The 12,580-nt window shown below is 45.7% G+C and overlaps 1 protein-coding gene across 4 annotated transcripts in view; it reads left to right on the top strand.

The window, feature by feature from the left end:
• Positions 1 to 12,580, top strand: part of ARHGAP8 (Rho GTPase activating protein 8) — a 778,529-nt gene that overhangs the window by 349,014 nt on the left and 416,935 nt on the right. The window lies entirely within an intron of this gene.

The following is a 12,580-nucleotide window of genomic DNA, read 5'->3' as shown; positions in this document are numbered from 1 at the left end:
GGCCACGGTCATAACGGATGCTTCCACCCTAGGATGGGGAGCTCATCTGGGGGATCTGGAGATCAAAGGGCTTTGGTCTCCAGAGGAACAGGTGTTTCATATCAATCTGTTGGAGTTACGGGCTGTACGTCTGGCTCTCAAGGCCTTCCTCCCATCCCTTCGTGGTCAGTCGGTACAGGTCCTGACGGACAATACTACCACGATGTGGTACATAAACAAACAGGGAGGAGTAGGGTCGTACCTTCTCTGCAGAGAAGCTCTTCGGCTATGGTCCTGGGCAAAGGACCATCAGATTTGCTTGATGGCAAATCATCTGGCCGGGGTCTTGAATGTACGTGCGGACAGTCTCAGTCGCCAATTCTCGGCAGACCACGAGTGGCGTCTCCATCCAGATCAGGTCTGTCTAATCTTCCAGATATGGGGGTTTCCTCGGATAGATCTGTTTGCCACTCTAGAGAACGCGCATTGCCCGTTATTCTGCAGCCTCCAGTATCCGATGCAGGGAGCGTTGGGGGACGCGTTTCAGATAACCTGGTGCGACCAGTTGCTTTACGCGTTTCCCCCCCATACCCTTGATTCCTCGAGTGTTGAGGAAAATTCGCCAAGACCGGGCCCAAGTCATCTTAATAGCTCCGGATTGGCCAAGGAGGGTATGGTACTCCGACCTTCTCCAACTCTCACTGTGCCCTCCGCTCCGTCTCCCTCTCAGGGCAGACCTCCTCTCGCAGTCGCAGGGGCAGGTTTTACACCCCAACCTCCAGAGTCTGCACCTACATGCTTGGAGATTGAACGGGGCAACCTGAGTTCCTTCTCTCTCCCGCCTGATGTAGTGGATGTTATCTTAGCGGCCAGGCGACACTCCACTAAATCTATCTACGCTAATAGGTGGTCTAAATTTGTTATGTGGTGTGGAGAGAGACAGATTGATCCCTTACATGCTCATCTGTCACATGTTTTGTCTTTTGCACTGTCTCTAGCGCAGAAAGGTTGTGCAGTGGCTACCATTAAGGGTTATTTGTCGGCCTTGTCAGCCTTCATTTGTCTTCCAGACCAACCATCGTTATTTAAATCCCCTATTGTTCTCAGATTCTTGAAAGGTCTTCTGAATCAATATCCTCTAAAACCATTCGTTATGCCTCAATGGGATTTGTCCTTGGTCCTGACTTTCCTTATGGGGTCCCCTTTTGAGCCTATGCATTCTTGCCCCTTAAGGTATTTGGTTATTAAAACAGTATTCCTGGTAGCTATAACATCTGCAAGGAGAGTGAGTGAGTTGCAGGCCTTATCAGTTAAACCCCCTTATATAACGTTTTATGGGGATAAGGTGGTGTTGAGGACCAAGGCTGCTTTCCTTCCGAAGGTTGTTTCACCCTTCCATTTGGCTCAGACAATCACTTTGTCCACGTTTTATCCTCCGCCTCATCCTTCAAAGGAGGAAGAAAGACTACATCGCCTGGACCCAAAAAGGGCGTTGAGCTTCTATATCGACAGAATGAAGGATATCAGGCTGGAGGATCAGCTGTTTGTCGGATACGTGGGCAAGAGGAGAGGAAAGGCAGTCCACAAGAGAACACTCTCCAGGTGGGTTGTTCTTTGCATTAAAATCTGTTACTCTTTGGCAAAGAAGGATCCGCCTGAGGGCATTAGAGCTCACTCCACCAGAGCTAAGTCGGCCTCTTCGGCCTTGGCCAGGGGTGTTCCTGTGGTCGACATCTGCAAGGCCGCAACTTGGTCGTCCCTTCACACTTTTGTGAAACATTACTGTTTGGACTCTGAGGTCAGAAGGGACGGTCATTTTGCACGGTCAGTGCTGCAGGATTTCTTGGTTTGACCATTTAGGCACCCACCGCCGGGCGTGGTACTGCTTTAGGACTCTATTCATTAGGTGAGGAATCCACAGGTAGTTGTATCCATCAGAAGAACGAGTTACTTACCTTCGGTAACGATTTTTCTGGTGGATACATTAGCAACCTGTGGATTCCTCACGGTCCCACCCGCCTCCCCGTTGCCTTTTTGGTCTCTCCAAGCAATCCTTGAGTGTGCTCCTTTTGGTCTTCAAAGTTGCAATACATTTTGCATATATGATATTTGTATATATGTGTATATTTATATATAAATCTATATATATTGTGTATATACATGATTCGTATGTATAAATATATTTATTTGTTTTAAAAAAAAAAAAGAAGGTTATATTAAATCTACAGCTATTTTATTGCAGTGTTGTGTGATTTACAATATTAAGAGATGTTGCTTTGCTCTTTCATTACATTGGGTTATTATTATTCTCATGCACGTAAAAAATGTTGGTACTGTCATCGGCACGTCGGCGAGGACCTCTTATTGCCTGTATGACGTCAGACGGTGTCGCGTGGGCTAGAGTGACGTCCTCGTCGACGTGCAGAGACTAGTAAGAAGATTTCCGTCGAATGCTGGCGCCATGGGAGTATTCATTAGGTGAGGAATCCACAGGTAGCTAATGTATCCACCAGAAAAATCGTTACCGAAGGTAAGTAACTCGTTCTTTGTGTTGATTCTTTAGTGTTCCAAGCATTAAGAGGTAGCCGTCACCTACTAGGTCACTGTTATTTGGAGCAGCTTCACCACAGCATAACTAACTATGCTGTAGACAGATAGACAGGTGCCAACAACGATGAAAAGGTTTGAAGTGCATGCACACTTCCATCCCTGGCTCTGTGTTGCTCCTGTTAAACATGTTGAGGGCCTCTAGTGGGTTGTATGGTACTAAAAAGTCTTATATCAACTGACTGTAAAAATTTGCTAGGCTGATGAATCTTTGTAGCTCTTTTCTGGACAAGGGGTTGGCGTTCTAAAACTGCTTTCTTAGAGTAGTCTATACTGATACATTGTCTAGAAATCTCTAAACCAAGAAAGAGATACTGGATACCTCAAACAGACATATTTTTTGCTTTGGACTACAGCGAGTGCTTCCTTAGTTGGGCATTGTCTGGCCCTGTACAGGGTCCACAGTTAAGCTTGGGACTACTGGGCCTCAACCATAGGGCCCAACTTACAATGGCTGTACAAACTGGGCAAGTAATACCCTTTCTGCACTTGACTGTTACTTCTTAGAAAGGTAGTGTGGGGTTGGCAAACTCAGCACTCTACAATCAACCAACAGACACAGTACTCCTAATGTCCAGCTCAGTGATTTTCCTTGCAACAAAAAGTATTTTAATTGCTTGTTTGTACTTAATACTAAACATTTCAATATGTACCATGTCAGTGATCCTGAGTGCAGTACCCTGCAGGCATTAGATGTGCCCTACTACCTCTCTCCTACTCCCCCCGGGTCCGAGTTCCTCTTCTCACTTTCAATTCAGGAGTAGAATGAATCAGGCTCAGGTGCATTTATTAGGTACCGACAGTTCAAACCTGCTCATCCTCTGAGGTATCTAATCCCGCCTCGGGATAGACAGTACACCTTGAGTTGTTTTGAGGAAGTCTTGTTACAGGGCTGCCCTCCCATACCCTTTGCAAGAGCTGCAGAGAGCCAGGAATCCTTGCAGTGTATGTGTGAGCTAGCCACTGGCCTTTCTTCCATTGCACTCATCCATACCCAGCTGTGGCATGTCCAGCATAGGTGCTGGAGCGGTACGGTCACAGCGATATTTGCTGGTTTTTCTCTACCAGAACACGTGCAGCACACAAATCAGGCAGTTGGCAGTTTTGGAACATTGCATTACCCGGTTGACCAAAGGTAGTTGCAGCTTCAGATAGGCTGAGTGCAATCATATAGTTGCAGCCTTTATCCAGGTCTACAGCAATCATGCAGATACAGCCAACATCCGAGCTGATAGCAGTCATGCATTTGGAGCCCTTGTCTTGGCCTTTGGCAACCAGGCAGATGCAGCCCCTGCCCTGAGCTATAGCAATCATGCTGTTTCACTCTGCATACATGCTCATGACAGTCAGGCAGATGCAGTCCTCATATGGGGCTACGTTCACCACATAGTTGCATCCCCAACTGGGCAGACAAGGAGCATAGTTTCACAGTTCCTGACAGGAAACAGGATAAGAAAATAGGCACGCACAGATACAAAGGTCTTCATTATTCTTGAGCAGTCTGCTTCTTTCTTGGCATACTGCAGCCACTGGGAACACCATGATCCTCACTTTTCCTGGAGGGTCCATCCCCCTGACGGTCCATACAGACTCTTTTTCTCACTTAGTAGGCAAGCAGGTTTCTAGCTGCTTCAGGGCAGGCCCAAAGCTTCATCAGAAGAAAACTTCAGATGATGTCCCCCTTATCTCTGGGAAATTGACGATTCAGGCAATCACCTGCCCTGGCTTGACAGCATCAATGTGCATAGTCTGCAGAGCACTCCCTTCCTTGGCCAGAAAGGACTTAGATCTGGAACAAAGTGCAGTGGTTTGGGTCTCACTTGTGTACACAACTTACGAACAAAGAATATGAATCCACTGTCACAAACTATGGAACCGGTTTGGGGTGGTTCTTCTTTCAAGTGTCAACTCCAGGCTGTTTTGAGACACAGCCCTTGTGTAGGGTGATGTGATGCTTCGGATTGCAGGTAACACTGGGGGGTCTCCATCGAGCAACACCCACAACAGAGGCATAGAAAGCAGTCTGAAGCTTCTGCACCTGACTATCATCCATCCAACTGAAGGAGTAATCAGGAACAGACAACAAGGTAGGCTTCACCCATAGACTTCTCCACCTTTCACAAAAGGGACTGCAGTTCCACCCTTCACACCTACCCTGCACCGAATGGCATTTGCTCAAAAGACCAATTACCAGCTCCTTGCCAACCAAAAGGGCTCAGAGATTCTCTAAGGGCAACCCTGTCTACCTTTTCCTCACTTCAGTGTCTGGGTCTTGTCCCTTCAGCTACAGGAGTGCAGGTAATATACTTTCTTTGACTTGGACTACACTCCTCATCCTCTATCATGTGGTAAGCCTGGCCACGGATATTGAAAAAATATTCCACTGTTCTCCATTACTCTGGCTTGCTCACACAGCATGCATATTTGACCCGTGCTGCACACTCACTCTGCCTTACATTCAGGATGTCAGGGCACGGGTGTGGCTGGACACAAAAAAGTGGAACTATGCACAGGTAAGCCAGTAGTCCTCAACCTCAGTGACTCAAATAAAAAGGTATAGTCACTCTACTGATTTCTCGTAACCAGGGTATGCTGCATCCACAGCTCTATGTGTTCTACCCATGAGACATAACAGGGCCAGGACCGCTCATAGTCTAAGCCAGGCCTAGGTGTTTGTACTTATGCTTAGATTAATGTGATGCCAAAAATGCATGGAGCATTTCTGTCCCTACAGGTAAGAATTTCTTGAACATGATTATGATGCAGCTCTAAGGTGTCAGAGTATATTTAAGTGTAAACTCAACAAGGTGATGAATGGAATGCTTGAACTAATCTCTGCCACTAGCAGTCACTCAGGTCGGATCCCAATCAATGTTTTTCCCACCATGCCACCTCAGTTTGGACCCAGCCATATGCAAATCAGTCTTGACCCTGCTCTGCATTAGAACAGTTCAGCCCAAACTGCCAGGCCACGTCTTCACTGGACCGGAAACAAGCATCCTAGGACTGGGTTTGGTGTATACTCCTCTTCAGCCAGGCTAGCTTGAATCCAGTGGCACAGTAAGCCTGGGACCCACGTCTCAGCACACCTGCCGCACTTAGGGCAGCAAATGCAAACACAACAAGGTGATGAATGGAATGCTTGATTAATATCAGCCACTGGCAACCGCTCAGGCTGTATGCCAATCCATGTTTTTTTGCCCACCATGTCATCCCCAGTTTGGACCCAGCAATATGCAAATCATTCTTGACCCTGCTCCCCATGGGAACAGTGCAGCCTGACATGCCAGGGCAGGTCCTCCCTGGACTGGAAACTAGCATCCTGGGACCAGTTTGAGGGTATCCCCCTTCATCAGCCAGGCTAGCTTGAATCCAGTGGCACAGTAACCCCGCGACCCAAGTCTGGGCATACTCTGTTAAATTAGGGCTTACTGTTGAAAAGGGATTGATAGATTTTCCCATACAGTATCTTAACCAAACAAATCAGGATGACTTGTATGCCTTGGTAGTACCTGTATCCAAGAATGTTTTGATATATTCTACATCTTCTGAGGAAATGCTTAGTTTGGATTGAAATGACAAGCTACCTTCCAGACTGAAAGAATAAGAGTGTTGTACAGCACAGGATTGTGCCTGCATCCCTCCGGGTCTAGGAGGAGATTGGGAAAAGAAGGCAACAGAATTGGGTAGTCTGTGTGGGTTCCAGAAGTGGGTGATACCATACCTGTGATTGCCAAAAGGCAACTACAATGACTTGAGTTGCTTTCTGTCGCCTGACTTGGCCTAAGACCCTGTTGATTATAAGGAAAGGAGGGAAAGCATAATTGACCAGTCCTGAAGAAAGGCGTCTGTAGCAAGAGTTACCGGATCTGGCCTCCAGCTGATGAATTATGGAAGTTGAGAATTGAGTCTGGAAGCAAAAAGGTCTATTTGAAAAGGACCCCACTTGTGTCACAGTTATTGCAAACAGATGGATGAAGTCTCCAATCGCTTAAATTGTGTAGCTAACGTGCATGCCAATCTGCGACTGAATTGAGAGCACCCACAAGATATTCCGCTTAAACAGATATCTTGTGATTGAGACAAAACTCCCAAAAATGTTTTGCCAATTCTGCGAGAGGCTTGGACTTTGTGCCCACAAGGTGGTTGATATATCTCACCCCTGTGAGATTGTCCATTCATAGAATAATGGATCTTTTTACTTTGTGTTTTGCAAAACTTTGGATTGCAAGGAAGCCTGCAGGCATCTCTAAAGAGTTCATGTGCAATTTTGACTCCTGAAAAGACCATGTACCTCCAGTCGAAATCTGACCAAACTGGGCACCCCAGCTTGTCAGATTTGCATCTGATTCTAAGACGAGATCGGGGCCTGAAGAGAAAATAGTCCTGTTGTTCCAGGCATTTAAATGTTCCAACCACCACTGAACCATCACCCGAGATTTGTGATATAAACTTTTAACGTCAGAATAGGCAAGGTCTTTGCAAAGATAGCAAATTTGTAAACCTTTGGAGAGCTCGATAACGAAGAGGTCCCAAAAAGATGGCCTGAATCAATGAGAATAGAAGAGCTACAATACTTGCAAGAGCTCTGAGAGAAACGGAAGACATCTGAAGAGTATGGAAAATTTCTGTTTTTATCGACTGGACCTGGTTAAGAAAGCCCAGATCTTGTAAGGGAGAACAAGTGGTCTAAACTTGAGACTGAAGGGACTTAGTTTTGGCCCATAAGAAGAATGTTTTCCAGATAGATAATTAACCTGATCCCCCTAGGATCCGAGTTGGTTGATTACCGGTTTCATGACCTTTGTGAAGCACCAAGGTGCTAAAGATACACAGAAAGGGGGGATAGGAAAAGTGATACGTTTTTCCTTGCCACTGAAATTGAAGATACTTCCTGAAATCTTGGTAGGTGGTGTTAAATGCGCATCCTGTAAATCTAACCGGACCATCCACTCAAATCTCTGAGATGAATAATAGTTTCCATCTTGAAATGATGATAGATGACAAACTGGGTAAAATCTCTTAGATTTATGACATCTCATGTTTTTGTTTTTCTTCTGAACCAAGAATAAAGAGCTGAGGAAGCCTGAAGGATGAAGAAGAGTTTCTTGGATTGCCTGTTTGTGTCAAAGTGTTAAAATGTCTTCAGAGACCAAGGAACTCATTTCGTTTGAAAATTGTAATGGAGAAGGACGTTGAACCTGGAACAGAATTGCATAAAGCTCTATAGAATAACCTTGAACTGTGTTTAACACCCAAGACTCTGTTGTAATTGTTCACCACTTGTTGAAGAAAAATCTTAAACGACCCCCTACAATATGAAGGCCAGAAGGATGACTTACCTGCCGGGTTTGCACCCCTGTGAGTTCTTAACCCCAAACTGCAGAACCTTCTGCCTCATTGGGGTTAGAATTGTGGTCTGAATTCCTGGTAGCTGTAGTTGGAGCCTCTGAAATTTTGATTTCTGTAGGAGCAGCTGGCAAAGCTTAGTTCTTTGATGGAAGAATCGCCAAACAGCAAGCCGCCTGCTTTGACTCCATGATCCATAATAGCCATGTTTTCCAGCTTTGGTTCTAGTTTCAAAGGAAGTCCTTTTCTCCTCTCATGAGTAATAGCTGAATTGGTATTCCCCAATAAACAGGAAGCTCTTGGAGTCCACATTGACAATTCCTCAGCATTCCTCAGCATCAGCTGACAATTTTTATAATCTGGCAGTTTCCGCTAGATCGAAGACCTGTGAGAGAGATTTTACCATGTCAAACATCTTATCTTGGCAGGTCGACAAGGCTTTGTCTGCCTCCTTTTTTTTTGTTGGTCTTTGCTAACTTTGGAAAAGAAAGTCCACATATTGGGATCAATAGAGGGAAGCAAATTGAAATTGGAAGGCAGCAATGGTCTAAAGGTATACATAGGTGGCTAGAAATATATTCCCCTAAATGGTCAGAAGGAAGCCTTTCTGTGGAATTACATGATGAATTAGTTCAGGGTCAGTCAAGGGGTTACCATCAGAATCCAAAATTGTTTCTGAAATAAAAGGACCATTGTGAGTACTGTGTACTTTTCTTTTGTTTCAGGACCCAGCCAAAATTTGGAATCTTCCAATCTCTCAATATCATCATCAGCATAAGGATAGAACGATTCATCATCAATTTCCTGATTCTCTGAAATTACAATCCTTTTATTTGCATTTGTATTTTTATTTTAATTCAACATTATCCCCTCTTTAGTAGGAGGCCTTGGAGTATCATTGTCCTCTACCACTCTACCACCTGTGAGGAACCCTTACTGACTAACTGCATTTTTCGATTTTCTTTTTTTTATGGGAATCTCTTCCACCTAGGGAGATGAAGAGTCTTTTGTTAAAGAAGATATCTTAGTTGTAATAGCTTTGGGCTTTCTACCTTCCCTCGCAGATTGGGCCACATTTGTTTCATATAACAGTGTTCTCAGTAGTCTCTGTAATTTGTGTGAGTGAATTGGCTACAGCCTGATCGACAGAGGATTGAATAAACCCATTTACATTATTATGACAGTCCTCCCCATCATCCTCTTAAAAAAAATGTAGACATATTGTTCAAATCCATGACTGGAGAAATAATCCAAGGGGAAAAAAATGTCTAAACAAAGCTGTAGCAAACACAGCTATAGTCGCTGAAGGGGTAATAATGATGGAGGTGGAAGAGGGAAGAACCCTCCCACCCAGAAGGAAGCAAGTCTTAAGAGGAAGAGGGAGGAGATTTCTGATAGTTCGTGCCCAAAGGCTTTGGCCGCAGCTCTGACGATGGTGAGAGACTAACTGGAACCACAGAACTGAAAAAAGAATCCTGAATGAGCACCGAGCCGAAAATGCACTCCAAAATTAATTACCACCTTAAAAGTTTTGAGGGAATAATTTGAAGTGCTGTCTGACTGTTGCCAGAAGAGCGAGTGGTTGAACACAGCGAACGGTTGAGAGCAAGGTAGGAGAAAGTACATGTGGGTGCGCTTTGCAATGATGCGGACAGAGATACTAACATCTTGCACTCTTTAGTCATTCATCTATCTGTTGCCAGCTCTATTCCCATTTGATCAGCTGCAGGACAGCCATTTTGTGTTTGGGGCGTCGATTATGCTATTTGGCTGCTTTTGATTTGCATTGACCTTTGGGAAGGGACCCTCCCTGGAACATTAGTGTAGGGATGGCAAATGCATTCATTTATTTGATTATTTTTTTCTATAGCGCATGCAAGGACCACACGCTTCAGAGCACTTAACACAGCAAGGTGAGATGGATGCAAGCATCGCCAACACATGCACAGGGGGTATAACTAAATAAACATGTTACCGGGGAAACTGAAATATATGAAATATTTGTTGAACGAAGCAACTTTAATACTGGCACTGACCCCCCATGTGTTGATCTACCAAGAAGGTTCATAAGTAAGGTAGGACAGCAGTGTAAACATTTCACTAGTTCAGTCAATATGGTGAGAATGCAGAGAGATGTTGCCTCTGATGAGAACAAGACAATCAGTAATTGATAGACATCGGCATATACAGGTTACAACCCTTGCACACCAAGTGGAACAGAGCCCCGTGTGCTCTTCGTTGCTAAGTGCCATCCACTTTATGCATCATGCAGTGTTTGTGTTCTTGGCTATTATTGTGGACTACGCTCAACCGGCAAAAATATTGAGTAGTTTATGATGAAATATACCAATAACATGCTTTATATAGTCTTAATACAGCAAGCTTTCTGGTTCTTGACACTACAGTATGAAGTATTGTTATTATTCAAATGATTAGTTCACATTGAAAGAGTCATTCCCCCAGCCCCCTTTTTTCTCTCCCTCCTTCCCTCCCATTCAGGATAGTGAATCCTGAATATTGTTATTATCATAGCTACTGCCCCTCCTTAGGCTCCCTTCACAACGCATTCGTGGCTTCCCCTCCCCCTTCGGAACCCGCGTAATCGTCTGTCATAAACCAATATCGGCTGCCCTCTGCCCTGCCGTCGCCTCCTTCGGCAGAGAGATTGCACCGACGGCACTGGAAGTTCGGATAGGATTCAGACTCGCCGTCTACAGATCGACCCTTAGGGAGTACAGGGCCCCTTGCCTCTCCCTATCCCTCCCTTCTTCCCCCCTTCTCGATTCTCTCGATTATTCTATTTTATCCCACCCTATATATCAATGCTAACACCCCGCCTCTTTTCTTTTCCTCCATACTATCTTTTCCCCCTCTTTTATTTAACCTTCCTTGTTTCCGCTCTCCTCTCCCTTCTGCTGGGACATCTGACCCCCACCAGTAGCCCTCACCCCCCCCTCCAAATTATCACATTACAGCAAGCATAGCTCCCACACCACTGGCGGAAGCGCCCCCCCCCCCCCCTTTTTTTACGGCTGCCACCCCAAGGATTGCTGAAATCTCCCTCTCCCATTCAGCATGTCATGGACCACCCCCCATACAACGCACCCGTTACAAATCCTCTCCTGGAATGTCCATGGCATGACGAGCTACATTAAACGAAAAAAGATTTTGTCCTATTTCCAATCTAAAAGAGTGGACATAGCCTTGATACAAGAGAAACACCTTGACAATAGAAGAGTCCAGTAAACTTAGAGGTGACTGGGTGGGAAGGGTCGCCTTTAGCTGCTGCCCAATAGACCAGGGAACGGGGGTGGCACATCTCGCAAATGCGGTGGAGCGATATTAATACGCAAATCTCTCCCGATTTCGATCATTAAAACATGGAATGACGTTGAAGGGAGATATATATTTGCTAAATTGAAAATAGGAAACACCTTTTTATGCATGGGCTCTGTCTATGCACCAACTGGCACAAATCGCTCCTTTTTTCTACAACTCAATCGCCTACTGACCAAAATTGGGGCCACTCGCTACATTATTGGGGGAGATTGGAATCTTGCTAGAGACGCCATAATGGATAGGACAGGCCCCATCGACGCGGGTAATAATCACGACAGAGCATTACTGACGGATATAACCTCGGATGCAGGCTTAGTCGACTGCTGGAGACTAACACACACAAAAGACAAGGAATTAACTTTCCTATCATCTGTCCATGGCACCCAATCACACCTGGATTTTTTTTTTGTATCACACACCATAATCTCCCAAATACAAGACACTAGCATCCTACTCTCGATCCAAGCGGGCTTAGCCTCTCCCGGTCGTAAACCATGGCGCTTCGCCATACACAGATACCGCTCTCCCCAAGGGAAAGAACAACTTAAGGCCCATATATCTACTTATATGGCCGAAAACACGGGCACTGTGACTTCCAAGCGGGTCCTGTGGGCAGCGGCAAAGGCTACTTGAGGGAATATGATGCGAGATGCAGCACTAGCTAACAGAGACAGAGAGGCTCGTCAACGTACCTGAGAAAACACGATTCAGAGCCTCACCAAACAATATATCGCCCAGCCATCCCCCGTGCTAGGCCGCTCCCTCGAACAGGCCAGAATGGCACACAGTGATCTTTATACAATGCAGGCAGAACATGCACTGCAAAGATTACGTGGCCGTCACTACGAGCAAGGAGAGAAGGCTGGACGCCTCTTAGCGGCACATCTCCGGCAGAGAGAAGCTGCCTCAGCTATCCCGGCCATAACATCCTCTTCAGGAGCAGTATTGACCCGCCCACAAGACATAGTGAACAAATTTGCTGCATGCTACCAGCATCTTTACACTCCGGAAACAATGAATGATCACGCACGGACTGAGGCATTTCTTGCTGCGGCCAAACTACCCTGTCTATCGGAAGCTGGCCGAGCTCTCCTAGAGAGCAAAATAAGCAGGGAAGAAATAACGCAAGTTATTACAAAGCTTCCATATCATAAATCCCCGGGAGAGGACGTATTCCCTGCGGAATTTTATAGATGGGCAGGAGAAGAGGCAACCACTGCAGTACATGAGGCACTTATGGAGGCATGCCAGGAGGGTTCTCTAGGCGCCCTGTCCAACAGGGCCACGATTGTCGTCCTGCCTAAGC

Source organism: Pleurodeles waltl, chromosome 4_1, assembly GCF_031143425.1.
Source record: "Pleurodeles waltl isolate 20211129_DDA chromosome 4_1, aPleWal1.hap1.20221129, whole genome shotgun sequence".
NCBI classification, from domain to species: Eukaryota; Metazoa; Chordata; class Amphibia; order Caudata; family Salamandridae; genus Pleurodeles; species Pleurodeles waltl.
This window is presented reverse-complemented; position numbering and strand designations above follow the sequence as displayed.